The 27,089-nt window shown below is 42.4% G+C and overlaps 1 protein-coding gene across 30 annotated transcripts in view; it reads left to right on the top strand.

The window, feature by feature from the left end:
- The window catches only part of NRXN3 (neurexin 3), a 1,697,203-nt gene that overhangs the window by 231,182 nt on the left and 1,438,932 nt on the right, over positions 1-27,089 (top strand). Inside the window, exon 1 of one of the 30 annotated variants that reach the window (XM_003260820.3) lies at positions 186-1,667. The exons of the other annotated variants lie outside the window; for them this stretch is intronic. The gene's annotated coding sequence lies outside the window, so the exon portion shown is untranslated. Of the gene's footprint in view, positions 1-185; positions 1,668-27,089 lie in introns of those variants that run through there. 30 annotated transcript variants of the gene reach the window in all.

Genomic DNA, 27,089 nt, shown 5'->3' with positions numbered 1-27,089 from the left:
TGAAGAAAAGATCCACATGTAACGACCTTTTCATTTGATAGCAAGAGAAGTCTGAATTACTGAAAAGTCAGAATAAGTGATTACTTGGAATTTTAAAAAATCACCTTCAAGAACATTCAGTAGTGGAAACAAAGATTTATTAAGTAGATTGATGGGTCTTTTATTGAATATATAATAATTCTTAGGAAATTCCTATTTATATGAATTATAAGTGAGTAGGTGCTGCCCAAGTGCTTAAAAGCAGTTTGTTCTTTTAAGAATCTTCACCATTCCTTCTAAGACTTTGGAGCATTTGGTGATGTCCTTAACAAACCGTTGTATATAGCAGAGGATTAAACTGGAATCACACATAAATAGTCATATATTTCAAATATGAAGATGTAAACAGTTTAGGGTCTACTCTGAGCACCTACTTAGTGTAGTAGAGCTGAGCAGTTGAAGTCATTTGTTCTGAAATCACATAGGTCTAATCCTGAAATCCCCTCTGAACCATGTGACTTTGGACAGGTTACCTAGTATCTCTAACATCACCTGTGCTCATTTCTAAAATGGAGAGAATACTGATTAGACACATTTTATACGATTTGGGGGCTACTAAATAAGATAATGCATGAAAAGTACTATGAAGCATATTTACAACATAATAAAGGTCTGCTGCTTCTATTGTTAATATTAACCCTATTAATAAGAAGTAATTTTACAAATGATGCTCTCTCCTTGTGAGAGGTTATGGGTAACAACTGAGCCTATATTTGTTAGCATCATAAGAAGACAACTCCATGTATAGTATTCTGCCCCCAGATTTCTGCTTCTTGTTTAAGGTGGGAGCAAAGAAATGACAGGTTCAATCCAAAATATCTTTGAGTTATTCAGCTAACTGTGGGATTGGGTGAAGGATTTAGGATGGCTATGTTTTGGATCCGAAATAAGGGGATTTCAAGACTCCTCTATTTACTACAGAATATTCCAAACATTTGCAGCTACCTTGAAACTATGAATCAGCCAATAGGAAGAAGGGGCCCCAGGTAACTGCTGTAGAAACACTGCCGGCTTTTGCCCTGACTTCTTTTCTGCTCACTGTAGTAGCAACTTAGCTTCAAAATGTCCTCTTTAGTCATGCATTCTGATCAAAGTAGTTATTTAAAGATTGTGGCTAATAGTAGAGTAGATACCCCTGGTATTTCCCAGAGCAGAGCTCGCATTCTGGGAATCTTAGGTCCATGTGACTTCCTGAGTCAGTGATTCATGCTGAGAAAAGAGATAGGTTTGGCATGACACAATCTGCAGATTCAAATAAATCCCCTGGGAGAGGATGAGGCTGCTGAGAGTTCTCTTTGCTGGCTGAAGCTCCCAGTGTATGCACAAAACACCCTGTCCCGGGCCCCAGATGTGTGCAGGTTTCTAATTGCCGGTGCTGCACTAAGATTTGAAGGGTGAGAGAGTTGCAAAATCACGAACACCGAGGGCGGTGTTAGGAAGGCAGCTTCCTGCACACTGTTGTAGGTGTTAGTGAGATTATCAATTGCTCCGGGAGAGACACAGGACTGGAGGGCTTGAGGAATGTGGTGGTCCCTCTCTTCATTGTTTCTGCCCCCTGAGGTTGTGCTTTCTCAGGGATATGCACTCTGCACTTCCATTCCTGCAGTGAAATTAACCCAGCTTGGCAGGTAAGTCTTTCAGCTCACCTTTAAAAAGAAAAGATATGTGAGCTGCGGTGGGGGTGGGCTGTTCCCCATTTTCCTTACATTGGACGTATTTTATTGGTGCAAAGTGGTATTTGGAAGCTTAAATGTGGGGCAGAGATTTGAAGTAGCCAGATGAACTCTGTGGCCCTGAGAGAAGAGAAAGGATAAACAAAAGGAAGGGAAGGGGACTCAGGCATTTTTCTCCTAATAAATCTCTCATTTTTCTTGGAAATTTTGCCTCCAGTCTGATGCCTGGCCCCAGAACAGGGTCTTTGGCATGAGTTATAGCTGTGATGTTCCCTATTTTCCTTTTTTTTAAAGTTGTCGCTGCATGGGAGCAGGCAGACAGAAACAGGGTTGCATGTTGTCAATACAGGCTGCAGAAGTCAATAAGCAGCCAGACAGGGAATGAAATTGGAGGAGGCAGCTATAGATTTCTTAGGTTATTTCTTGTGAGTTTTTCAGAACTTGTGTGATTCAGGCTTGTCAGATACTATTTTGAGCTGGGCTGAGACAAACACATTCCCCTAGTGCACCAGATGTTGCCTGCAGCCTCCCAATTTCTAGAGGCACCTGGGTCGGCTTTCTTGGGGGCAAGGGAATGTCCAAGCGAAGGTCAGGAATGAGGGAATTGGAAACTATGACGGGAAAAACGACTGTTTTACTGCTCTAGAATCTAATAGAAATCATAATGTCACCCTGGAGATAATTATTATGCTGTTAGTGATCGGCTTGAGACCAGGGACTGTGCCTCATTCTATTCACTGCTTGGATCAGAGTGAATCCTCAATAAATGTACAATGATTAAATGTTAGTATCAAAATACATACTTTTGGGATAAGCTCAGATTGATATTCTGGGTTCTGCTTAGAATGATAAGATGGAGTAATAAGGGAGAGTAATGTTGATTGGTGGATAATTATGAAGAAATGAGTTCTGTTAGATAGTAGATTAATATCTGCAAGTGGAATTATTAGACAAGGACACACAAACAGAGGGTCTGCCTGCCTGCCTATCGTCTGTCTACTTTCATCTCTGTCTTGTGTTTCACTTGATTCCAGAAGAATTTCAGGCAGCTTGTGGGACAAGTTTAATGAAAATTAACATCATTAGGGATAAAAATGACAAAATATATAGGCTTCATCCAGCAGTTGATCTTCTGTGGTTCTACAGTGACATGGACTACAGATAATTGAAATGTAAGGGTTACTGTAACTTAATTTAAGCATTTATTTTAACCTCTTCTTCCACCAATCTCATGCTTGATGCTACAAACCTAGAGTAAAGTAGATGAATGTTCTGGCCCTGCTCTGGGTCCTAGTGAGGTAAAACTAGCAAAGGGCAGGTAACAGTCATGCAGGGGATTGAGTCATACGTGGAGGGTTGAACATTTTGCCCTTTGGAGGTGATAAAGCAGATAATTGGATGGCTCTTCTCCATTCCGTGGGCTGGGCTGCTCTGTCATAGCTTCACAGTGCTTTGCTTACTTTTTCTTCCCCTATTTGAAACTGAATCAGGAAGATCATATTTCCCTTCCGATCCTGCTTAATAAAATATTCTATTATTTTCTCAGCTGCAGAAGTATACTATTATCACTGATCATTTCCTCCTCATCGCAGAGTGTTTGTCACTGGCCACAGTTTATATACAAGCTATACAGGCTGCCTGGAACTTGAATTGGCTTTAGAGTGGATGCGGGGGAAGGGGCAGGGGGTTCCGGGTATCTGATGAATTCCTGCAACCACAGGGCTGGGAGCCTGGCGGGGAGCCAAGGGGATTGTGGACAGATACTGTGCTTGCTGGGTCGACCTGGCTCAGCTAATATTCCCAGACTTGGAGCTGGGGGGACACATTCATTTCATTCAACCCATACAAAAATATGGACTTAATATCAACTATGTGTAAAGCATGGAATTCTTGGCATACTCAGGTTGTCAAACCCAGGAGTCCCTTTTCCCCAAGTAGTCAACTCTGCTACCCACATAGCAGATGCTGTTACATTGTCTTGTTTATTTATCTTGGGTAGGAAAATAATTTTATCCTATTCACAAATGAGGAAACCGAGACTCACATATTATGCACCATGCCTAAGATTGCAGGTAGTGAATGGATGAATCATGATTGAAACTGTTTACTTCAACTGTACTGCACATCTGTAAGAAAAGACATTCAGAAAACACTCTTTTACAAGACAGTGCATGCCAAGGGCTAGAAAGTTTGGTGAGAGATGGCTCCCATGGAGAAGCAGAAATTAACATGGGCTTCGAAGCATGAGCAGATGACAAAAAAGCCCAACCCAAACTGGCTTAAACAGTAAGGGGGTGGTTATTGGCTCATGTAATTGAGAAGATCAATGTGACCAAGGTCTGGATATTTCTGTCTAGTGTCTCCTACCGAGTTGGCTTTATCCTCAATTCAGCTACCTAAAGTCCTCTGGACCCTACCCCCCAGAAGCTGAAGGATGACTGCGGGAGTTTCAGTCCCCTACATAGTTCCTGGGGCCACTTTCTCTCATTAGCCGCAACTGTGGCTAGGGGTAGACAGGAGATAGTTTATTCTGTACCCTCTACTAAACAGCATAGGTAAGACTAATAGAGAATAAATTTTGCAAAAGGAAAATCTGGGTAGGAGAAGGGGAACGAATGGTTGGTAGCCCACTAACGTCCCATAACAGAGGATTTAGAGAGGCAAGGGGAGCAGAAATCCTCACAGCACAAGCACTGGTAGCAGTGGAGGGTGGGTAGGCCTGGGTTAGGAGTTAAGATGCCAGTCTTCTGATGTTCCTGGGAATAGATGTTTTGGCCAGCTGCGTCTTATTACCAGTGCCCTCTGACCCCAAAAACCACATTGCTGCATCCTGATAGCTTCCTCCTAGACCTCAGAGGTTGGGGGTGGGAGTGGGGGGTTATTAGTTTACTAAGGTAGAAATCAGTGAACCAGTAGGGTCAGATCATGTCAGTGGAAATGATCCCAAGATTCCCTGTCTGGTCTGAGGCTGCATATACCCTGCACTCTAATAGCCCATTGATGTCAGCTCTTGGCTACCTGCTCCAGTGAAACTTGGGTCCTAAAAGTCAGCAGGTGCTCAGTGATAAAGCAGGGTACAAGGAGGCAAAGAGAGGGTGTTAGGGACTGGGATCCTGTTGAATGGTCCTAAGATGATATGATATTTCTTGTTTCACTAACTCCTACCAACTCATGCCTAGGTTTGCTCAAAGGGCTTTTGTTTCTGGAAGCATATCCTGAGGTCTTGAGTGGGAAGCTTAGTGCTTGGCCCATTAAAACAGAGAACTCATTTTTTTTCTTTTCCAGAAATGCAAAGAAGCATCATGGGTAGTGAAAAAAAATACTACACTAGGAGGAACCAGGAGACATGAGTTTGGCCTGGGATCCACATGTACTGATTCCTGTTAGACTTTGTATAAGCTTCTTTAATTTCTGCTACTAAGCCCCCTATCAAGGTGTTTTTGTTGTTGTTGTTGTTTCTCTTATTTCCTCAGATAGAATTATTTTATAGTCAAGCTTTGTTATTCTAGCAAAGAAACCTGGGGTTATGCTTTGGAAGGCCATTTTTTCCTGTGTTTGAACCAAATTGAATTTAGCAGGTGCAAAGGGCTGCAGAAGAGACTTGGTGATTGATAGAATTATAGCCAGGATTCAGAGGGCCATCAAGAGTCCTAGGCATTGACTCTGAGCCCTGTGCTGAAATTACCCCTCAAGCTTTCCTCTATCCAGGCTCTTCTCCATACCATGCCCAGCCACACTTAGGAATAATCTCAGATTCTGTATCTTTACCTCTCTTTTTAATTTTGCTGCTCAGCCTCTCTGTGTTGCCTTCACACATCCCATTAGTCAACAAAGTCCTGTTGATTTTATATCCAAATTCCTCTTAAACCCACACCATCTTGTTCATCCCCATTGTTCCAGTGCTGCCCCTCCCTCATTGGACTCTTATAATTGCTGCCTTACTGTGCATGGGATATGAGAGGTCCTCCACAAATAGCATTTGAACAAATGCAGAATGAGATAATAACACAGGTGAAATGGCGTGAAACAGGCCTGGAATTCTCAATCTTCTACTTATATGAGATAGACATGGGTTGGTATTTCTAGAAATAATTATAGGAAAGAACTAGGTCCTTTCGTAGCCAATTCACCATGTGTCTGAAGTTACCTTATTTCCATCTCATGAAGATGTTTAACAAGTTCATGTGAAACAAACTGTTTCTACTGGGTAGACCATGCCCAAGTCTTCCCACATTCTGATGGAGGTGCCACACCCTCCCCTACTTCTCTAAGGTCTCATTTTACCATCCTCATTTTGCCAGCCTCTGGGAAACCTGATCTAAGCCTATGCGATGCTAAACAGCTTGGAAGGGAGGAGAGGCAATTTATTTGCTCAATTGAATTACCTGTTTATACTTCTGATCTCCCAAGCATATGTCAGAACAAGAAGAGAATAGAAGAAATTGTTAACATTGCATGGAACTAGGGAGTCCACATATAAGAGAAATTTATCACATGAAAATGCTTACTTTCTTTGGCGATGAATCTCTTTCACCATCAGAATTGCCTCCCTCCTGTCATTTGCCTTGCAACAAATTTTCCTTTACAATATCTTTACTCAGGGTGCTTTCCCTCTGAAAACAGAAACACCTAGTTGACATCTCACCACTTTGCTGTTTTGGTTGCAGCCTAGTGATGGAATGACAAGCCCATTCCATAGGTGCCTCTGAAGAGCTTATTTCAGGGAGCTGCAAGACAACTATTTGCTCAGAAAAGTCTCACGAGGGTGATGGTTTTCAAAGCAGGAAGGAGAGGGAATTCCTGGTACACTTCCCTTCTGCATTGCTGGAGAAATGAAGAAACACTTGAAGGCAAAGTCATAAGTCAGGTTGAGGATGGTTTCTGGTGGAGTGGTTTGGAGATTTCATCTCAAGTTGAGAGCTGTTCCGGAATAGCTTCTACCTGACTTGTTTATTTCTCAGCTATTAATAGAAACTAACAGAGTAAGGATTGTCCAGGAATCTCTCCCATAATGTCCTACTTCAGGACTTGAAATTCTATTAGAAATTCAATTTTAGTATCATGGGATGAAACATAAATGCATGAATCTCTTTGCAGAACCCCTGCTAAGGGATAGTCTTTGATAAATACTTACGAAGCTGGGCACTAGGCTGGTTGCTACAAATGCAAAGAAAAGCAAGTCATATCATCTCCTACCAAGGAACTCACAACCTGGATGATGATGCCAATTCTAAGAATAACAAGAACAAGTGCTAGCATAGATGGTGGTTACTATATGCTAGGTACCATTCTATGTGCTTTACATGCTGAAGTCATTGCATTATCACAACAAGCCTATAAGACTCTTATCCCTGTTTTACAGGCGAGGAAACTGGGACACTGTCTTGTTAAGTGTCTTGCCTGAAGTCACAGGATTAACATGTACAAGGCACTATGAGAGCAGAGAGAAAAGAGGCATGGTCAGGGAGTAAGAGAGACACATGTACAGACCACTGATGTGGACCTGTCATCTCCATAACTGCCCCTTTGCCCTTCCTTTGCATTCAAAATTATTCTCTCTCTCTCATTGAATTTAGCTATTTCTATGAAGGGGTGAAAATCCCTAACCTCTTGATATGAATTTAGCATTCAAAGGCACCTGAGATGAGGAAGGCAGAAAGTATTCAATATAGTTCGGATCTGCTTTCTGATTTTTCTCAGGTTTGGTCAAGAGGCTGAGAAGCAAATAGAAAGCAATGGCAGGCACACACATAAGGAGCTTGTTGAAAAGGTAGATCTCAATTTCTACTATTTCCACCAGGCATTATGACCCTGAGACCTTTTTCAGTTATGGTACTCTATCAGGGTTATTTTGATTATAAGTGACAGGAAAACCCAACCCAAACTGCCTTAAGTCAAAGGAAATTTTAGAGGGTCCCCATGAGGAGAAAGTCTAGGGGTTGCTCTGGGTCTAGGAATAGCTTGATACAAGATCTCATGTAATATTGCCGGGTTTTCTGTTCTCTTCTTTGAACTTAGTTCTCCTCCTCTTGCCTCATGATCACAAGATTGATGCAGCAGCTCCAACCCTTACTTTACTTAGCTTTGTCTAGGGGGAGATATAACAGTTACTTTTCTGAATTATCAGAAAGAGTCCTGGGCTTTTCTATCGTTGGCCCTATTAAGTTGCCTGCCTATTTCTAGATCAGTAACTGTGCCCAGGGAAATAAATTACACTGATTAGCTTAGGCCAATGGGTATAAGAATAAAATGAAAGTGGAGAACCAGTAAGTCTCCGAGGAAATTCAGTTTACATTGGAGAAAGGTAGTGACATCTTCAATGGAAGCTTCTCGAGTGACCTATATTATAGCTCTGTTAGACGGCATTGTCCCTCCAGGGCCGACAGCATCTATAATACCTATGTTTCCTTATTCTCCTCCTTACCTATCAGTATGTCTGCTCTATGCTCAGGAGTATTCCACAGTGGCTCAGTGGCATGAAGAATAGGACATAATGTCTAAATGGACTATAAGACATAAACTGGCTTTTTCAATGGCCCTTAAGTTTCTTAACTCCTGAGCCAGGGTTCTTCTTCAACCAGAGGGACCCGGAACATCTTTGGTCCTACAGATGGTGTTGGTTGGGTATCAGCATATGGGGAGATATGTGGGTGGGAGCAGCTGATGTCAGAAGGCCTGAGTTGGAACATTGGATTAGAATCAAAGGAAAAATCTTGAGCCTTCAATTGATGAAGAAAAAACCTCCTTAGCTGAAAAATGCAAAACTCTGGCAGACTCCTTGTGAGGATGATGAAGAAGAGACAAAACTCTCTGAAATAATTAAAACTCCACAGGAGGGATATTATTATATATGGGGTTACTAGAAGGGGAGTCAGGATTAGGGTTAGGATTAGGGGGGTTATTAGACAGGGAGTCAGGACCTCCTGCCATGGGAACTTCTTGTCAGTGATTTCTTCCCTTGGCCCTGAGATAGGCAGCTTGGTGCAGAAGGCTTATACTTCTTAGCTGGGTGACCTTGGATAATTCACTTAATCTCGCTGAGTCTAGATTTCATAATCTGTAAATGAGGATAATAGACCAAGTTCATGAAGAAATTATGAAAATTAAATGAAAATGTTATGTTCAAACTCATGCAAGCTTGGCCAATAGCCAACAATTTGGTCAACATTAGTTTCAGTTATTTTCTCCCTGTCTGTAAACCCTAGAGTTTACAAACTCAACAACTTGGAGGTTTTTCTCCCCACTCAGCACATGACTTCACAACACTAAGCATGTCAATAGTGAATTAACTTGTCATTAATGTATGGGTTTTATTGTTATGTTTGCTTTTGAATTAGTATTTTGAGCTGTTGCACCAGATCACAGAACAGTGGAAGGGTCCTGATTAAGCTAAGCCTTTCCCTGCTGCAGCACAGGCCCTGGGTGAGGGCCATTTGTATCAGGATCCCTGCCTTGTCCCTGACTAGCCAGATCAATTTGGTCTCTGACCTCAGTGTCCTGATTAGTCACATAGGGATAATAATACCTTCCCACAAGGTTATTGTGTGAATTCGAGACAATTCCTAGAAAACCTGGTTCTTTTATGAGCTGTGCATTCATTCATTGTTAGTGCCCACTCTGTGGGATTTTGCAATTTAAAACATCACTTCCATGCATGGCTGTCTCTGGAAGGGTATGGGCCCAGAGTACCTCATCTGGCGATGGGGAAGCCCCTAAATTCCTCATACATATACATGTAAAATCAAAATCCACCAGTGCAGTTCTCCCTGCACCTCCCCCCATCCAAGCATGGGGCCAGGGTGGCTGCCAGCTTGTTTTTTCCAAGGGATGACCCTGTTTTCATGCTTCTGTGATTTACTTACAGAAGGGATTATCACATTGGATGAGAGGTTGAATTTCATAGACCTCAAATGTCATTTTCCAACTCTGAGGTTTTATGTGTCTATGTTTTCATTTCCAAATAGAAAATAACCCTTATCATTGCTAATGGTATTCCCTTAAGCAAGTTACTTAACCTTTCTATCTCTCAATTTCTTATTTTTAGAATATAACTGATTATATTCCCTACATCCTAGGATGGTTGTGAGATTTAAACCAAGAATGCATGTAACATGTTCAGCACAGTGTACTAAGACATTAATGGTGCTCACTGATAGACATTTCTTATTTGAGACATAATAAAGTGACATTTCCTGACTCACTTGTCATTGGAAGGGGCTATGTGACTAAGTCTGGCCAATGAGCTGTGAGCCCAATAAGGTCTGCGACTTCTGGATCGGGGCACTGAAGTGTGCATGTGTGACTTCTGGCACAGCAACCATAACATTCAACATGGTGGCTGCTCAGTCAGCCTGGGTCCCGAGCATCCCAGCCAACATCATTGCGGGTACTGTGAGAGGGAAATAACTTGTGGTGTACTAAGGCACTTGAAATTTGGAGGTGTTTTTTTTTTACTGTTCTATAACTTCACCTATACTGATCGATACACACATTGTTTTATCCAAGATAGCAATAACTAAGGCTATCTTGGTCATTTGCTATGTGCCAGGTGAGTATTGGTTCATATTTTGCAATACTCTAGAACATGCATATTATTAATCTCATATTTAGATGGGGGAAACTAAGGTTAGAAATGTTAAGTAACTTACCCAAGGTAACCCAGCCAGTTAGGGGAAGAGCGGGGATTTAAACCCATGTCACGTGACTTCCAAGCTTGAGCTCTTAACCACTGCTCAGCCGATTCCATAGACCAAACCTGTGGTTTCCTGGTATGATCAACTAATGTTAATTCCACTTTCTCTTTCTCTTAAACTGCATCCCCTCTAGTTTCATTTGGAAGTGATTTCCTTTGTTGGCCGTTACTCTTCAGAGTGGTGGTGAGGTGGGGAAACCAGCAGAGTGGCCTGCTGTGGGTATTGAATGCTGATGTTGTCATAGGAAGTCTCTCATTTTCTTTGCTTTGCTTGACTACTTTTTGGTTTTTAACCTGTTATTTAAGCCAAAATCTTTGATATGGGAACAGGAAGCCTCCTGAGAGTAAGAAAGGCATTTTTTTCTTCTTACCTTTGCTTGAAGGCATCAAGATGTTTGTCTTGGGTCAGAGCCAGAGCCTGAGATGTGGATTCTTCTTTAAGTGATTTGTTGAGGGAGTGCTTTTGGGGAAAAGCTATAAGGAAGTGAGGGAGGCAGAGCAGGGCCAGGGAAGCTAAGCAAAGATGTGGTATAGCTGAGGTCTAGCTCAGCCTGATCCACAGAGGAGCTGCATGACTTGTGACACAGAGTTTGGTCTGCATTGAGGCAACAGGGTTAAGTTTGTTTGTTTTTTTGGACAGTTTTACTCTTGTTGCCCAGGCTGGAGTGCAATGGCATAATCTTGGCTCACCACAACCTCTGCCTACTGGGTTCAAGTGATTCTCCTGCCTCAGCCTCTGTAGTAGCTGGGATTACAGTCATGTGCCACCACGCCTGGCTGATTTTCTGTTTTCATTAGAGACGGCGTTTCTCCATGTTGGTCAGACTGGTCTTGAACTCTCAACCTCAGGTGATTCGCCCGCCTCGGCCTCCCAAAAGTGCTGGGATTACAGGCATGAGCCACCGCGTCCGGCCTGGGCTAAGCTTTTATAATCCTGCATCAGGTGATCATTGGCCTTGGGTGTAACCTCCCAGATGTCTCCAGGTGAAGTGGCTCCCATTAGCTAAAGACAATTCTGCAGAGAAGGATGAGATGCAGTGCAATTAGCAGCCAACACCTGCAGCAGTTGGGGGATGAGTGCACTTGCCAGGTAAAGGAGATCTGGAAGGGGCACCAAAAACATCCACTATAGTGTTTGAGGTCAGTGGCCCATCTGATACAGCTTAGCTCTGTGTCCCCACCCAAATCTCACCTTGAATTGTAATAATCCCCACATGTCCATGAGAGGGACCCTGTGGGAGGTAACTGAATCATGGGGGCAGGTGTTTTTGTGACAGTGTTTTTGTGTCATGCTGTTTTTGTGACAGTGAATAAGTCTCATGAGATCTAGTAGTTTTATAAAAGAGAGTTCCCCTGCACGTGCCCTCTTGCCTGTCAGCATGTAAGACATGCCTTTGCTCTTCCTTTGCCTTCTGCCATGATAGTGAGGCCTCCCCAGCCATGTGGAACTGTGAGTCCGTTAAACTTTTTTCCTTTATAAATTACCCAGTCTTGGGTATGTCTTTATTAACAGCATGAGAACAGGCTAATACACCATCCTTTTTGGATTGTGATTTTTTTTTCTGGGGTGATATTGTCAAGTTGAGAGGAGGTAGTGAAGTGTGTAAGGTGTAAGTGTAGTGGTGGCATGTGGCCTTGTCAGGGCCTCAGCACATGCCTTTTATTGACACTCAAGTGTTGTGTGTGGGACTGTGTAAGGGCAGGGTGGGTGTTGTGCACACTGTCCTGATCTTTGGACCTAGAACTGCTACATTGTGTCTAGTCACCAGGGGAGTTGTCCCTTTCTATCTTTTTAGATGGGCAAGTTGGCTCCGAAAAATGTTTAGGCGATTCTGGTGATGTTTTCCTTTCTCATGAAATAGGCAGCTTCAACCTCATAGAACAAGAATCAGCCACTCTGCCTAACAATATTAATACTAACACCAATGCCCTTTATTAAGTGACTATTAAGTGCCAGGGGTCTTACTTGTATTATCAGATCTATTCCTCTCCATGACCCTGCAAGATAGGAATCACAGGATCCGTTTGATGGTCCAGAATAATAAATATTAGGTAGAGTCAGCATTTTGTCCAAGGGCACACCATTAAAACAGTTTATGTCAAAGTAGCAAAGAAAATAAATCACAGCTTCAAAGAACAGGAGATTAAGAGAAAATGATGAAAAACCACATGATCATGGAGGGGTAGAGAATACTATATTTATAATGGAGAAGTCTGACTCTTTGGATTAATATAAAAATCTTGCCATGTAGCATGCGGGAGAGGAGAGCAAGGGAGGCTTACATGCTGGAGACAGGATTTGGTTCCAATGCTATCTGACTCTAAGGCTGATACATCTTTCTGTGCCATGGTGTTTTAATAAGCATGTAATTTAGAAATGTCCACCCACTTACTTCTGAACCATAGGTTTCATTAAAGGAGAGTGAACACCCAGGCTTTGGATACAGACAGACTTGAGAAACGGCTCTAAGATTTACACAAGGCTGGTCTTGAACTCCCAACCTCCCTATTCATCCTCTCTATGCCTCAGTTTCCTATTTGTTAAATGAGGATAATATTTAGCTTGCATGACTCTCATATGGATGAGACGACAGCATATATGCAAAATGCCTATCATGTAAAAAGCACTCAGTCTATACCAGTTATTATAATATATTCATGAGGAAGTTTCAGTTTTGTCGAGGAGAAAAGATGCTGTGTCAGTTCTTTATTCTCTCATAACAAACTGTCACAACATTTGGTAGCTTAAACAATAACAATTTGTTATTTCCCATGAGTTGATGGGTTGACTGGGTAAGCTCTCCAGTTAGTTATATTTCATGTAATGTTAGTTAGTCATTTATGTGGTTGCATTCGGCTGTGAACTTAGCTGGGCCTGGGATGTACAGGAAGGCTCCTTCACAAGGCCTCTCATTGCTCAATTGTCTAACCCAGCTTCTTACATGGTGACTAGATTTCAAGTTCTCCAAAGTGGAAGCATCCCTGCTTCTATGGACTGAATGTTTGTGTCCCCTTGAAATTGCTATGTCGAAACCCTTATCCCCAGGGTGATGGTGTTTGGAGGTAGGACATCTGGGGGTCATTAGAGTTTGATGAAGTCATGAGATTGGAGCACTTATGATGAAATTAATGCTTATGAAATGAGGAAGAGATAGGATCTCTGCACGCATGCACCAAGGAAGGCCATGGGAGGACAAATCCAGAAACACGGCTCTTACCAAGAACCCAACCATGCCGGCACACTGATCTCAGACTTCCAACCTGTAGAAACATAAGAAATAAATGTTCATGGTCTAATCTACTTCATCTGCTGTACTCTGTTATAGCAGCCTGAACTAAGACACTTGTCTTCTTAAGGCTTAGCCTGGAATTGGTGCACTGTCAATTCTATAAGTAAAGCAAGGCACATGGACAATGCAGATTCAAGGGGAGGGAAATTAAACTCAGAGAATTGTTGGCAGAATGGCACGCATGTACTTAAAGGGGAGGAGTGATTGGCAGCCATATTTGAAGGCTATCTCTCTTGGATACATTCATCCTAGATCATTCATAAACAAGGTGATCTTATGAGCAGTTTAATTCTTACTGCTCTGCATTTGGACTGCAGACGTTTACCATGATGACTTACTCCCTGTAGAGTCGCTTAGTGTTTTCAGACATGGCTTCCGAGGACCTGGGGCTTCAGTTGAGCCCTGAATAAAGGATAGGAAATTGCTATGGAAGCAAAAGAAAAGGGTCTGTTGTATGCTTTGTTTTTTTCACTCACATGAACCAGGACAAACTCAGTGTGCCTTCGGCAGGGAGGGTGGGGACACTGATTTTAACTGTCAAATTGATCTAGAGTTGTCAAATGGGATAATTTAACCCTCAAATGAAGGTGATTTATCCTATGTATTGTAATCAAATAGTCATCTAAGTTACTCCCCATGAGCTCTGGTAAATCACTTTTAGTACATATTGAAAGTGACAGTATTGTATTTCATTGCAGAATTGCGTCTTATAGTAATAACTAATGTATGCCATTGGCTTTTGCTCTAGCGCTGAATTACACTCACTTGGAGGCACATGGATCCAGGTGGGCGCTGTTGCTTCCATTTGCTTGTCCACAGTCAGAACTGAGAGGCAGGCAGGAAATCTATACTGCTGCAGCCTTTGTAGATTAGCTCAATTCAGAGACACCTGTGGTCTTGTGAAATGCAAAACTTTACTCCGGTGGCATTTGGGTCAATGTGAACTAGGATGGGCCTAGTAATTCTATTAGGTGAATGACAAGTGCTTTATAATGAAACACAAGGACTTTATTTAAACAGAGATATAAGGACTGAACAGGAATCAGGCTTAAATTATATTGTATCTGGGCTCCTGCTGTAACCTTGTAATTGGTCTTACCACTTGTGGTCTCAAGACTATTTTGTCCTGCAGCCCCCAGAGCAATCTTCCTGAGATGCAAAGACAACTATGCTGGCCCCCGGCTTAAACCCATCATGGCTTCCCAATGCCTGTGGGATGTTGTCCACACTCTTAGCTTACCTTACAAGGCTCTCCATAGTCTGGCTCCTGCCCACCTGTCCAGCTTCATCTTGCACCACTGCTCATCTTGAACTTTCTGCTCTACCTACATACTGTGATTTGCTTCTCCACACTGTTGTTCATGTCCTTCTCTCTGCCTGAGATGCATTCTCCCAGCTTCCTGACCCTGACCTCCTTTGCCTGGCCAGCTCCTCCTGTTATAGCAAACGTGCCCCCATGGGAGCATTTGCAGATGCTCTCAGGCTGTGCTCATCATTTCCTGAGTATCTCCCCTCATCATTTCACTTGTCACATAGCATTATTATGACTTATTTAGGCCTGTAGCTCTACTACTAGACAGACTGTGAACTCCTTGAAGGCAGGAACCCATCTTAATAATATGGACATCCCAAGAAACCAGCACAATAACTGGTTGGCCCAGAGGAGATGCTCAATAAATGTTTGTGGAATTAGTGAATTTATGAAAATACCTCTTTTGGTTGTCACAGAAACACATGAGCAGTGGAGATTTAGAATTCTCATATTGAATCTGAGTTTCCTTTGATCTGAGGAGCTTCCTGTTTTGAGGTTACACATTTATTTTATTTATTTATTTACTTTTGAGACAGAGTCTCGCTCTTGTTGCCCAGGCTGTAGTGCAATGGTGTGATCTGGGCTCACCGCAACCTGTGCCTCCTGGGTTCAAGCGATTCTCCTCTCTTAGTCTCCTGAGTAGCTGGGATTACAGGTGCGTGCCACCACGCCTGGCTAATTTTTGTATTTTTAGTAGAGACAGGGTTTCATCACATTGGCCATGCTGGTCTCAAACTCCTGACCTCAGGTGATCCACCCACCTCAGCCTTCCAAAGTGCTGGGATTACAGGCGTGAGCCCCCACGCCTGGCCTGAGGTTGCATATTTATATTGAAATTAGTGTGTATGTTCTCCATGAAGGTGAAATTTGTATGGCTCTTGGACCTAAAAGCCTAGGCAAGGGCACAGAGATATATTAGCCTGGGGGGGATTGGAGGGTGTTTTACTATTTAGCATTAAGTGAGAAATTAAGCAAGTCTTATACACATGAATTTGAGTTCTGCTCCATTTCTGGGGCTTTTGTGTGTTAGAAATAAGTACAGGTGATTATTTCATTTATGTTGGTGGATTTGGGGCTGCCAATCTTCTCTGAAGGGCCCACATTTTCCTTTGGTACTCCATTTCTCATTTTGCCCTTAGAAATAAGGAATCTTGGAGTAAATTCCAGAGGTGGTAGGAGAAGGGAGAATGCATTCCCACATTGGTAGCTAAGGTTCGTAAGCTCCTAGAAAAGAAGAGAAAGATCTCTGAGCCTAGGACATGGGACTCCCCTTTCTTACTGTAATTTGTAGACAGATTGGGGCAAGAAACGCCATGCAGCTTGGAAACATGTCAGAGTGTGCCTTACAAGGAAACAAGGCAAATACAGGAGGAAAAAGGTAGGCTGCTGTTTGGTCTTTAGAAACAAGCATTTTCTTACATCCTTTTTTTCCCGGTATATGTCCTATGAAAGTCATTCTGGTAGCAATGGTAATAGTACTATTAATAATAATGATGTACATATATTGGATGTTTTCAACATGCCAGGCACCATGCCAAGCTTTTTACCTGGCTTACTTCATTTCAATTTATAACTTTATGAGGCAGATACATTTTCATTTCTATGTTACAGATGAGGCACAGAGAGGCATAGAAACTTGCCCAGGCTTGGAGGAGCTGGAATTTGAACTTAATCTAACACAACACTGTATGTTCTCAAGTTGGCACTATATTACCTTCCAAACAACATTTACACTAACAAGTGCAGCTAATATTTATTGAGTGCTAACTCTGTGCTGGGCACGTTGCCAACGTCTACGTGAAGAGCCTCAGTTACCCCTCAGCACCATCTTTGGGGTAGGTTATTATTACCCTTATTTCAAAGATAGAACAACTGAGACTTAGAGATTCAGTAACATGTCCAAGGTCACACAGCTAGTTCATGGTGGGACCTGAGTTCATTCTTGGGCTGCTTGTCTCCTAAGCCTCTAGTCCAACTTTTTAATGTTTTAAATTTTTTTATTTTATTTTATTTTTCGATAGGGTCTCACTCTGTCACCCAGGCTGGAGTACAGTGGCATGATCTCAGCTCACTACAACCTCTGCCTCTCAGGCTCAAGTGATTCTCCTGCCTCAGCCTCCTGAGTAGCTGGGATTACAGGTGCTTGCCTCTACCACCTGGCTAATTTTTATATTTTTAGTAGAGATGGGGTTTCACCATGTTGGCCAGGCTTCTCGGCCTCCCTGAGTTCTGGGATTACAGGCATGAGCCATCATGCCTGGCCATAGTCCAACTTTTTAGTTTTGGTTTAGGAAGTGTTTTTTTATCGCATCAATCCAGATCTCCCTCTCATAGTCAGTTTTCACCTCTTCCCTGGGGATAGTGCTCAATGAGAACTTTCATCATCTTCAAATGCAAAGACCATGTGACAATTTAGAGTGTGGGGGATTCCAAGCCCCTTCTGGTGATTGTGGACTTGAAAAACAATAGTGGTAATGAATAATTAAAGAGTTAAACAACGGGAATAGTTCTAGAGACTGGGTGAAGGGTAGCCTGTTTTATTCCACTGTGTTTGAAGCCAGAACACCATGTCTTGGTACTGACATACCTTGGAGACTTCGTATTGATGATCATGGCTAACTGACTCTTTCTCAGCTCTCAGTATCATTCATAGTCAGGACTTTACATGTGTATGTATGTAATGTATATATATCTGCACTCGCACACACACACAGACACACACACACACATACACACACACACACACACACACGTAAAGCCCTTACTACCAGTGGTAATAATACATAGTTTTTTGGGGGAAGAAGGGATGCTTCTTATATGCACAGCACTCAACTTCTGCTTTTGGGCAGGAAAGATGAAAAAAAAGGTAAAATGGGGTTATTTGTCCTAAGTTGACTTGACAGTCTAAGCAGGGAGATAAGGTAGATGAGTATATGAACAATATTTTGGTAGATTAGCTTGGTTAGTGGATTTTCAAACTTTTTGAAATTATAAAACTTACAAATATATATTTTTTAAATTACGAAACAAAACCAAACCTTAATGAATCAGTAAAATTCTCATAATCTTTATACAGGAAAGGTAGTAGAGCAAAGTTTATATCAGTTTGCAACTAGAGATTTATGCCCTTACATACGAGTGGCAGATGTATGGAATAATATTATTAATAATAAAGTGAAGAGGATGTTATAGAGAGGGATGCAATAAAATTTATCTTGTTCATCATGTTCCTTATCTGGGTCACCATGAAACTAATGTGAACAGTTTCCAGCTCCAGGCAAAACATTTACACTGCTCACCTTTCAATGCTATCATTTGTTGCACTTGGGAACAAATGTGCAGCTTCAGGGTAAGAATGGAAGAATATATAGGCAAAAGGAGAGCTAGGAAATATATTAACAATGAATATTCTCACCCAAAAACTATGAATTTCAAGATCACACTTAAGGTCCACCTCAATTTAAAAAATGTCCTGAGGATCTGAATAATGATAATTGGAAAATTAAAAGAGCACTGATAGCTTAAATGCCAATGAACTCAAGGCCAAGATCTCAGTTTTCATGCAAACTGGTGGCTCTGACTTTGTTCCACTGCTATAGCCTTGGCTCAGGATCTTACAAGTGGGTTTTTGAAATGGATTTGGGTGGAGGCTCAGGGAGAGCACCTGTTACCTCCATGGGGCAAAGGCTCACTGTAGGGAACTTATGAGAGTTGGAGAGCATGATGTGTGTTGTGTAGACAGCACAGCATGGGGACCCAGCCCTGCCCTCGTCGACATTTCTCTTAGAAAATGTGATTACAAGGCAGGCAGATCACAAGGTCAAGAGATCGAGACCATCCTGGCCAACATGGTGAAACCCTGTCTCTACTAAAAATGCAAAAATTAGCTGGGTGTGGTGGCATATGCCTGTAGTCCCAGCTACTCAGTAGGCTGAGGCAGGAGAATCTATTGAACCTGGGAGGCGGAGCTTGCAGTGAGCCAAGATTGTGCCATTGCACTCTAGCCTGGTGACAGACTGAGACTCCATCTCAAAAAAAAAAAAAAAAAAGAAAGAAAGAAAAAAAAGAAAAAAAGAAAACGTGATTACATTGTAGGAGCTGGAGGATTGTTATTAAATCCTTCAAAATAGCAACCAGTTAAAAATATTCCACTGGTCTAACAAGGAGGATATAAATAGTTAAATTATGATGCCTAATAGAATATTAGGAATATTTTTCAGCCATTAAAAACTATGTTTTAGAAGAATATTTAATAATGGGGATATTATAGATAAATACCGATAGATTTAGGTATAAAATGGAGAATATTTCTTTCTTTAAAGTACTATCTTGATTTTTTTAAGTCACTATATCCATCTCTCTTTCCCTAGCAAATATTCTCTAGAGAAACAGACAAACATTTTTCATTGGCCATCTCTGGATATAAGGTAATTTTAGTTTTCTTTCTTTCTTTCATTTTATTTTTTAAAATAGAGTTGAAGTCTCGCTATGTTGCTCAGGCTGGCCTCGAACTTGTGAGCTCACAAGATCTGCCCCTCTCAGCCTACCAAAGTGCTGGAATTACAGGCACGAGCCACCTTGCCCGGCCTAATTTTAATTTTCCTATTTGCATCTTTCGGATTAACTTTTTTCCTTATAATCACATATTGTCTTTGCAACCATAAAAAAAGCAACAAGCACCAGCTATTTCTATAGTGGCATGTTAATCCTATGCAATATTGGAATGGGGGCAGGCAGAGGGCTTGGTCCTAAATGCTCCGTTTATTAGTTGGCTTATGGAGGATAAGCCTGAGCTTCCGAGAGTCTGGGGTAAACAAGTGGCCGTGCCTTCCTCACAGGTCCCTGGAGGACTGGAGGAGTGATGCGTGTTGTGCAAAGGTGAAGGTCTCTAGCACTGCTGGACATGCACTTCTGCCTTTCTCTTGGGGGTCACTTTTTCACTCTTCAGGGCTTGGCTCAAATGGTACTTCCCCAGGTAACCTTCCCTGGCCCCCACATACGATCAGGTTTCCTCTTTGAATGCCCTTGTAACACTTCAGAACTCTTATCATTGTTACAATTCTGCATTCATTCTTGAGGTTATTGGATGAATGTGTGGCTCCTCCTCTGAATGGTTGGTTTCATCACTTTTGAACATCCCTCCATTACTGGCAGATAGTAGTCTTTCATGAATGTTTGGTAAACAAATGAATGAACTCTTCAATGCAAAGGTTTAGAATCAGCTGGTGGGGAGACAGATCTAGTATTTTGAAATGGTTGGAGGGATCATTGTATTAACCAAGAGAAAGCTCTTAGCAGAGTCACTGCATATTTTTTTTTTTTCTGGGAAAGAGTGTATGCTTCAACATACCAGAGAGCTAAGGCTTTGCATTGTAATATGGGTTAATCAATCAAGAAATCAATCAACACCTATTTATCCAGTGCAGACCATGTGCCCAGCACAATGCTAGAGGTACTAAGACTTTTGGGAAGTGGCTTTGCCTCTTTCTTTCAGTTCACGAAATGAAGTGATTAAGACTTGCAGAAATCAGAAGTGGAGGAATGCAAACTGATCAGTGATTGCAATGACTGGAAAAGGGCTGTGAAACGCCAGTGCATTTGAGCCCAAGCATTATGGTGATGGAGTCTCACATCCTGAAACCCAGGGCTAATCCTCCCCAAGAGAGACGTGGATAGGAAAATTCCCCTGATAATTATTGCAAAAGTGTCACCTTAAAAACAAACAAACATCACAAGATGCCTACCCAAACTTGAAAGCATGAAACAAAAAAGCAAACTGTTCCTATTCAGACTAATTGTAGAGTTAGTGGTGCTAAATTGTGTTGGTTTTGCCAGTTCTGCCTTTTGGAGGTGGGGACAGGGGAGATTTGGTTTAGCTTAATTAGCATTTCCAACTGGAAATGTGACACTATAACTACCCAGAACTGTTGCTCAGTAAAAATGCAAAAGGAGAATTCCTCCTCAGTCACATTTATACAGAAACCAAGGACAGGAAGAGAAAGAAGACATAGGCTGTTAGGGGAAGGAATATGTGGGCTACAGATACATTCAGACGCCAAAACCTACTGCTCATTTTCAACCTCTCGCCTATTTTTTTTTCTCCTCCTGGAATCTATGACTATAAATTCATTTCTAGGGGGGAAAAGTCAGCCCATGCTCACAGCCTGCTAGGAGTGCTTATACCTCCCCCTCCTCCAACCTCCCACTGCCCAGTACATTATTTTGGAAATTTGAGCAGGGTTGTCTTTGGAATGACAGCGCCTCATCGATACAGAATTTGTGATAATCTGGTCCTTGGGTGGGCTTGAGTTTATCCACATAATGGAGGTGGAGTGGGGAGACAGAAGTATGTTAATTAAGACTAAAGGCCCACAAACTCTTTTCAAGTAAAGTAGCCTTAGCTACAGCTGATTCTTTTCTCTTGGTAAAAACATTTATAAGTTTACCAAGACCCCTTACATGTTCCCTGTCTCCACATGTGCTAGAAAGTATTATGTTGGTGCAAAAGTAATTGTACCAATAATGCATCTGCATTTATTAAGTGTCCTTTAATGCCCACTTCACTATAGCCGTCCAGTTAGGGCCTATTAGCAAGGGTTTATAGTATTATTATGAAAGAATCTGGATACTAGCAGTGAGAGGAAGACTTTCCGCTTAAGGAAATATTGTTCCCCTAGGGGCACAAATACGTGAACAAGCATCTGCAAAAACTCCATGCTAGGGTCAGAGCATACTAAGTGAATCCCAGGAAAGTGGTTAATAGTCTAGATGGAAAAAAGAAGTGCATTTAGTGGGGGTTCTTGACCAAACTCAAGGCTCCCTCTTTGGACCAGAGTATGTGGCCTATCTTGGCAGGTGCAGGGGTTCCTAGGCAGGTGGGGGGTCTCTATTTCTGTTGAGGATGCAGCTCTCTTCTTCTACATTTTGTCTCCTACGTTTTTGCTACCATCTGGTTGTTTTCTTACCACATTGTTCTTGCCTCTGGCCTGCAGTGGGCACCCTTAAGAAAAGTCCATTTAGATGTCTTCTTTCCTTGCTAGTCTTCACGTCTGTCTGTTCTGAATTTGCATCCAATGTCTGCCGTCAGTCCCTGGGCCTTCCCCTTGATGTCTTCAGTGTGAAAGCTATTCAGCAATGGAGACTGTGCTCCTCCCTTCACCCTCCTGTCCTCCAAGGGAAATCAGGAAGTATCTGGACAGACTGTCGGAACAAAGCAAAATATTTAAGTTCCCGTCGTCCTCCCACTGTGAGTTTTGATCATTTCTTTCAGTAATCAGTTTAGTTTAATTATTTATAGAAGGACATTCATAGTGCTAGAGGAAATGTCTTATAAAGCATTTATCAAAGAATCAGTCTTTGTAATCTGAGACATCCCCAGAGCAAAAGCAAAGTATCTGGGCTGATGATTCAGGTATTACCTTTAGAGGGAAGCAGGATGAGATTTCTAGAGTTGGTGGAGTTTGAATCACTGGGTTGACTCAGTAGATAAGCCTAAAGTCTGTAGGAGGTACAATGACTGTGCACGGTCCCAGTCCTTCCAACAACGAAATGAGGGGGTCATTCCCATATCGTCATTATACATGGAGAAACTGAGGCACAGAGAAATACAGTGCGTTGCCCAAAGTTTTTCAAATACATAGTGAAGTGGAATCTAGATTTAGAGAGAGGCAGTCTGGTGTAATTGCTGTGTTCTTAATACTCTGGACTCCTGTTGTGGACATGCTGGCCCCTTGGTTGTTCAGTGTCTGAGGACAGTGGCTTGTCTGATTTTCTCAGCTTCCTCGAGATGGATCTACAAATTGGACTGAACTACAGATTCAGAAGTTTATAAGGAGTTTCATCTTGATAATTTGGTGGGATTGGGAGATGTCTTTGACCAATAGACCAGTATCCAATGTACTCAAGATGGACCAGCCTGCTTCTGCCACTTCCTTGATCTTTAACTTACCCAAGCTATTTAATTTTTGGAAGTCTCTTTTTTCTCATTTGTAGTTTAACAGCAGTCTCTCATTCTGTGTTGTGAGGATAAAAGAGAAGAGGGAGCATGTGGAAGGCACTTGGTACATAGTTAAGTGTTTCAGAAATGTTTCTAGATTTTAGCTGAGGTCCTGCGGCATCTTAGAGTATTGTCCAGGAATCCTGGTGGCAGTATTTCCCAAATTTTAGCATACACAGGAGTGACCTGTGGGGGAGGTGTCAAATCTGCCTATTCCCGAGCCCCACCCAAGTGATTCAGATTGGACCAGGTGGTGCTACATTGGATGCAGCCATCCAGATGGCGCCACTGAGAAAGCTGGCTCACAGGCCAGCAGGGGCCCCTCCCACCCCTTGACTAAACCCTCTGCATTCCTTCAGACTCTTCCTACCCTAACTGGAGAGTGCTAGAAATGTTCTTAGTAGCTTCCTAAAGGCTTTATAAGGCCAACAAGTAATAATTTGGTGATTTCAGAAACAGTCCCCAGAATAATATATTTTCTACCTCTTCCCCCATCCACTATTGGCTCCTGGCCCTACCTCCTTCACCCCTCTTTGATTTGTACCACAGTTCATGGCATTTTTTGAACTTCAGGGCTCCTGTCTGGCTGGTTAGTTATTTAGCTGAGGAACTGCAGCACCTAATTAATAGGAAATTAGCTGTGAATGTAACATTTGGCCCATAGTCAAGGCCCAAGAAGTTATAAATATGCACCACGTGAGCGGCCTGGGCACCTGATTCCTGGAAGATCCAGAAGTGGCACTTCCTGTGCAGTTCCAGGAAGTGAAGTATGTGCTGCATAGGTTGTGGGTAGCCAGGAGCAGGCATCACCCGACCTGAGGCCAGCTGGACCATCCTGGGGAGCACAGGGGCCTGTCTGCTTCTCCCTATTTCCCAGAGAGCTCATTGACTCTTCTCAAGTTAGATGTCTTTTCAAAGGCCAAGTGGGAAAGGACACATCAAGGAAATGAGAGCAGAGGCTGAGGGGGACTTAGGAGAGAGTATAGGGTCCCTTACAGGGTGGCCCACGCACCGTGATCCCCCAAAGACACTAGGTCTGCTGTTGTTTCAGACACTTGCATTTGGCTTCTTCCAGGATCATATGAGATATAGCTTCATCTAACACCTTGACAGTAGGGACTCTGCATTGAAGGAGATCTCACTGCCATTCACAGGTTGCAGAGGAAGGGGAAAAATCTTTTCCTTCTACTCTTCTAGGTTCCTGGCTGGGGGCCCTATAACAAAAGATGGATTAAGAAGAGAATAGCACACAAAATTATTTTCTATGTTTTATGTAACAGAGGAGCCTTCATAAGGAAACCAAGATTTGAAGAACAGTTAACCCTGAGTGTTTTTTATGGCAGGCTTGATGAAGAGTGAAAAGGCATGGAGAAACTTGATAGGGCAAACAGTGTGAGGTAAGCGTAGTGAGCTCCAGGAAATGTAGCCGGGCCTGTCTGGATTCCTCCCTGGGTCCCTGGTCTTGGCAGATAAGGATGCTCCCTTCCTCTGGGCACCTCTAATGTGAGGGTCTTATGACCTGCTTCAGGGGAAGGTCAGAAAATTCTTCCTGGGTTTTCTCAAATTATTTTAGATTAAAATATCCAATGTGCCAAAGTGCTGTTATTTTGGGGTAGTGTGTTCTGAACCCCATCACAGACCATGGGAACTGAGCCTAGAAGAGGTTAGAGATCCTGCCCAAACCAGAGAGAGGCAGAGTTGAGATTTGGAATAAACATGTTCAACCCTCAAGTTTGATACTCTTTGCAGAATCTCATAGTTTCCTGATTACTTCAAAAGGAAAATCAGGCTGGGAGGAGAAAACTGTTTTTAAAAGCCCCAAGGAGGAGAAGACTGAAGGACTGAGGGGGAAGGAGGAGCAAAAGGGTCAAGGGGAAGGTAAGGGCAAGTCTCAGAGCTCCTTGGGAGGCAGCGGTGCCCCCACGGAAGGAGGAGGCGGTGACTGTGGGTCAGAGGCAAAGCTATTTTCTCTAGATTTGCTTGATTTCAGTTATTTCACTTTCTTTTTTCTCAACTTCCCCTGCAGGGAAATAGGAACTGGGCAACCTGTCTATTCCCTTGTGTGAGTTAAAAATCTGCTGATAAAAGTACCTGTTCCAATTCTAAGTGTGTTTGTTATGAGCCAAACCCTGGAGGGTGGGAGGAGGGAGGTGCCCGTTTCCATGGCAGAGCAGGGCCAGGAGGTAAAGCTGGTTGGAGGACATTAGGGAACAGAAAGCACAGAGTATGTGAAATATTTTGCCAGCTTTATTTAAAAGATCGATCGAAGCCTCTTTAACACAGGCTTCTACCTGAGAACTGGTATCATGAATCCGGCATTTATGTGACTCTGGAAGGAGCCTTTCGAAGGAGGAGAAAAATGTAAAAGAAATTGCGTCTTTGGGTAGGTCCTAGAAGGGGTTGATATGAAGAAAGAAAATAACTCATTGCTGATGTCACAGAGCAGAAGATGGACATGGAGGCTGCATATCACTTAGACTAAGGGGGACAGAGTCTCCCCTGGAAAGAAAGAATGCCTCTAGTCTCACCCAGGGAAGCGAGTTATAAATCAGAGCCCAGGCTAAGAACACAGATATCACTGATGCCCTGAAAGAAAGATAATACATCTTCCTTTTCCCACCTCTACCCATTAGCCAGAGGCATTTCCTGACCTTCCACTGAGGAAGAAATGGGTCCCTCCTGGTTTCTTGTCCTTTGGGGGACGTTACCAATTCTTTACCATCCCAGGCAGTGCTTAGGCACCAAATGACTTTGGAGTCAGAAAGAGCTGAGTTCAAACATCCCATTCCCACCTTTGAGTTTGGACATGTTTGATTATCTCTTGATGACCTCAGTTTTCTCATTTTGTTTAAAAATATAAGATAATATCTACTTTACAGGGTTTTTAAAAGGATTAAATGAGGTAAAAGTCAAAACCACGAACATAGCACCTGCCATGTAGTTGAGACTTAAGAATAATAAGTATTGCTGTTACTGTTATGCAAATAAAAGAATCAAGAATAATACTTGGTAGCCACTCAATAATCAGTTTCTGTTCCCTTGTTAAAGGTCACATCAGTGATAGTGATGCTAGACATTTTGTTTCCTCTTCACAACTCTCCCCTAATTCAACCCTAAGCCAAAACTTAGGCCAAAGCCAACCCTATTCCCAACCATATGCCCAGCTCTATTCCCCAATCCTAACCCCAACCTAGACCAAACTATAACCCCAACTCTATCTCAATTTCCAACTCTATCCCAACTATATTATTCAGGGTTCTTTGGAGAAACAGAACCAATAGGATATGTATGTATAATATATCTCTCTCCTATTGAGAGAGAGTGAAAGAGGGAGAGGGGAGAGAGACAGCGAGAGAGGAGAGAAGAGAGATTTTTATTAAAACAAATTGGCTCACATGATTATGGAGGCTGACGAGTGCCAAGCTCTACAGGGTGAGTTGGCAAGCTGGAGACCCAGGAAAGCTGATGTTGTAGTTCTAGTCTAAAGACTGACAGGTCTGAGATTGAGGAAGAGCCAGTGTTTCAGTTCAAAGGCCATTAGACAGGACAGATTCTCTCTTACTGTGGGAGGTCAGCCTTTGTGTTCTATTCTGCTCTTCACCCAATTGCATGAGGCCTATGCACAGTCAATCTGTTTTATTCAGCCTACCAATTTAAATGTTAATCTCATCCAAAAAAACACCCTCACAGAAACAACTAGAATAATCTTTGCTCGGGTATCTGGGTACCTGATAGCCCAATCAACTTTGCACATAAAATTAATCGTTTTAATCATCACACCAATCTTATCCTTAGCCTTATTCCCAGTGATATTACAACCCTAACCCTAAGTCTAACCCCAACCTCAGACCAATAATTACTATTATTATTATTATTTTTTGAGACAGAGTCTTGCTCTGTCACCCAGGCTAGAGTACAGTGGCATAATCTTGGCTCACTGCAACCCTCCACCTCTTGGGTTCAAGCAATTCTCGTGCCTCTGCCTCCTGAGTAGCTGGGATTAAAAGTGTGTGCAAACATATATATATATATTTTTGTATATTTAGTAGAGATGGGGTTTTGCTATGTTGGTCAGGCTGGTCTCGAA

The sequence above is a fragment of the Nomascus leucogenys genome, chromosome 22a, assembly GCF_006542625.1.
Source record: "Nomascus leucogenys isolate Asia chromosome 22a, Asia_NLE_v1, whole genome shotgun sequence".
Taxonomy (NCBI): domain Eukaryota; kingdom Metazoa; phylum Chordata; class Mammalia; order Primates; family Hylobatidae; genus Nomascus; species Nomascus leucogenys.
Note: the sequence above shows the minus strand (reverse complement) of the source record. Positions and strands in the feature narration are given on the sequence as shown.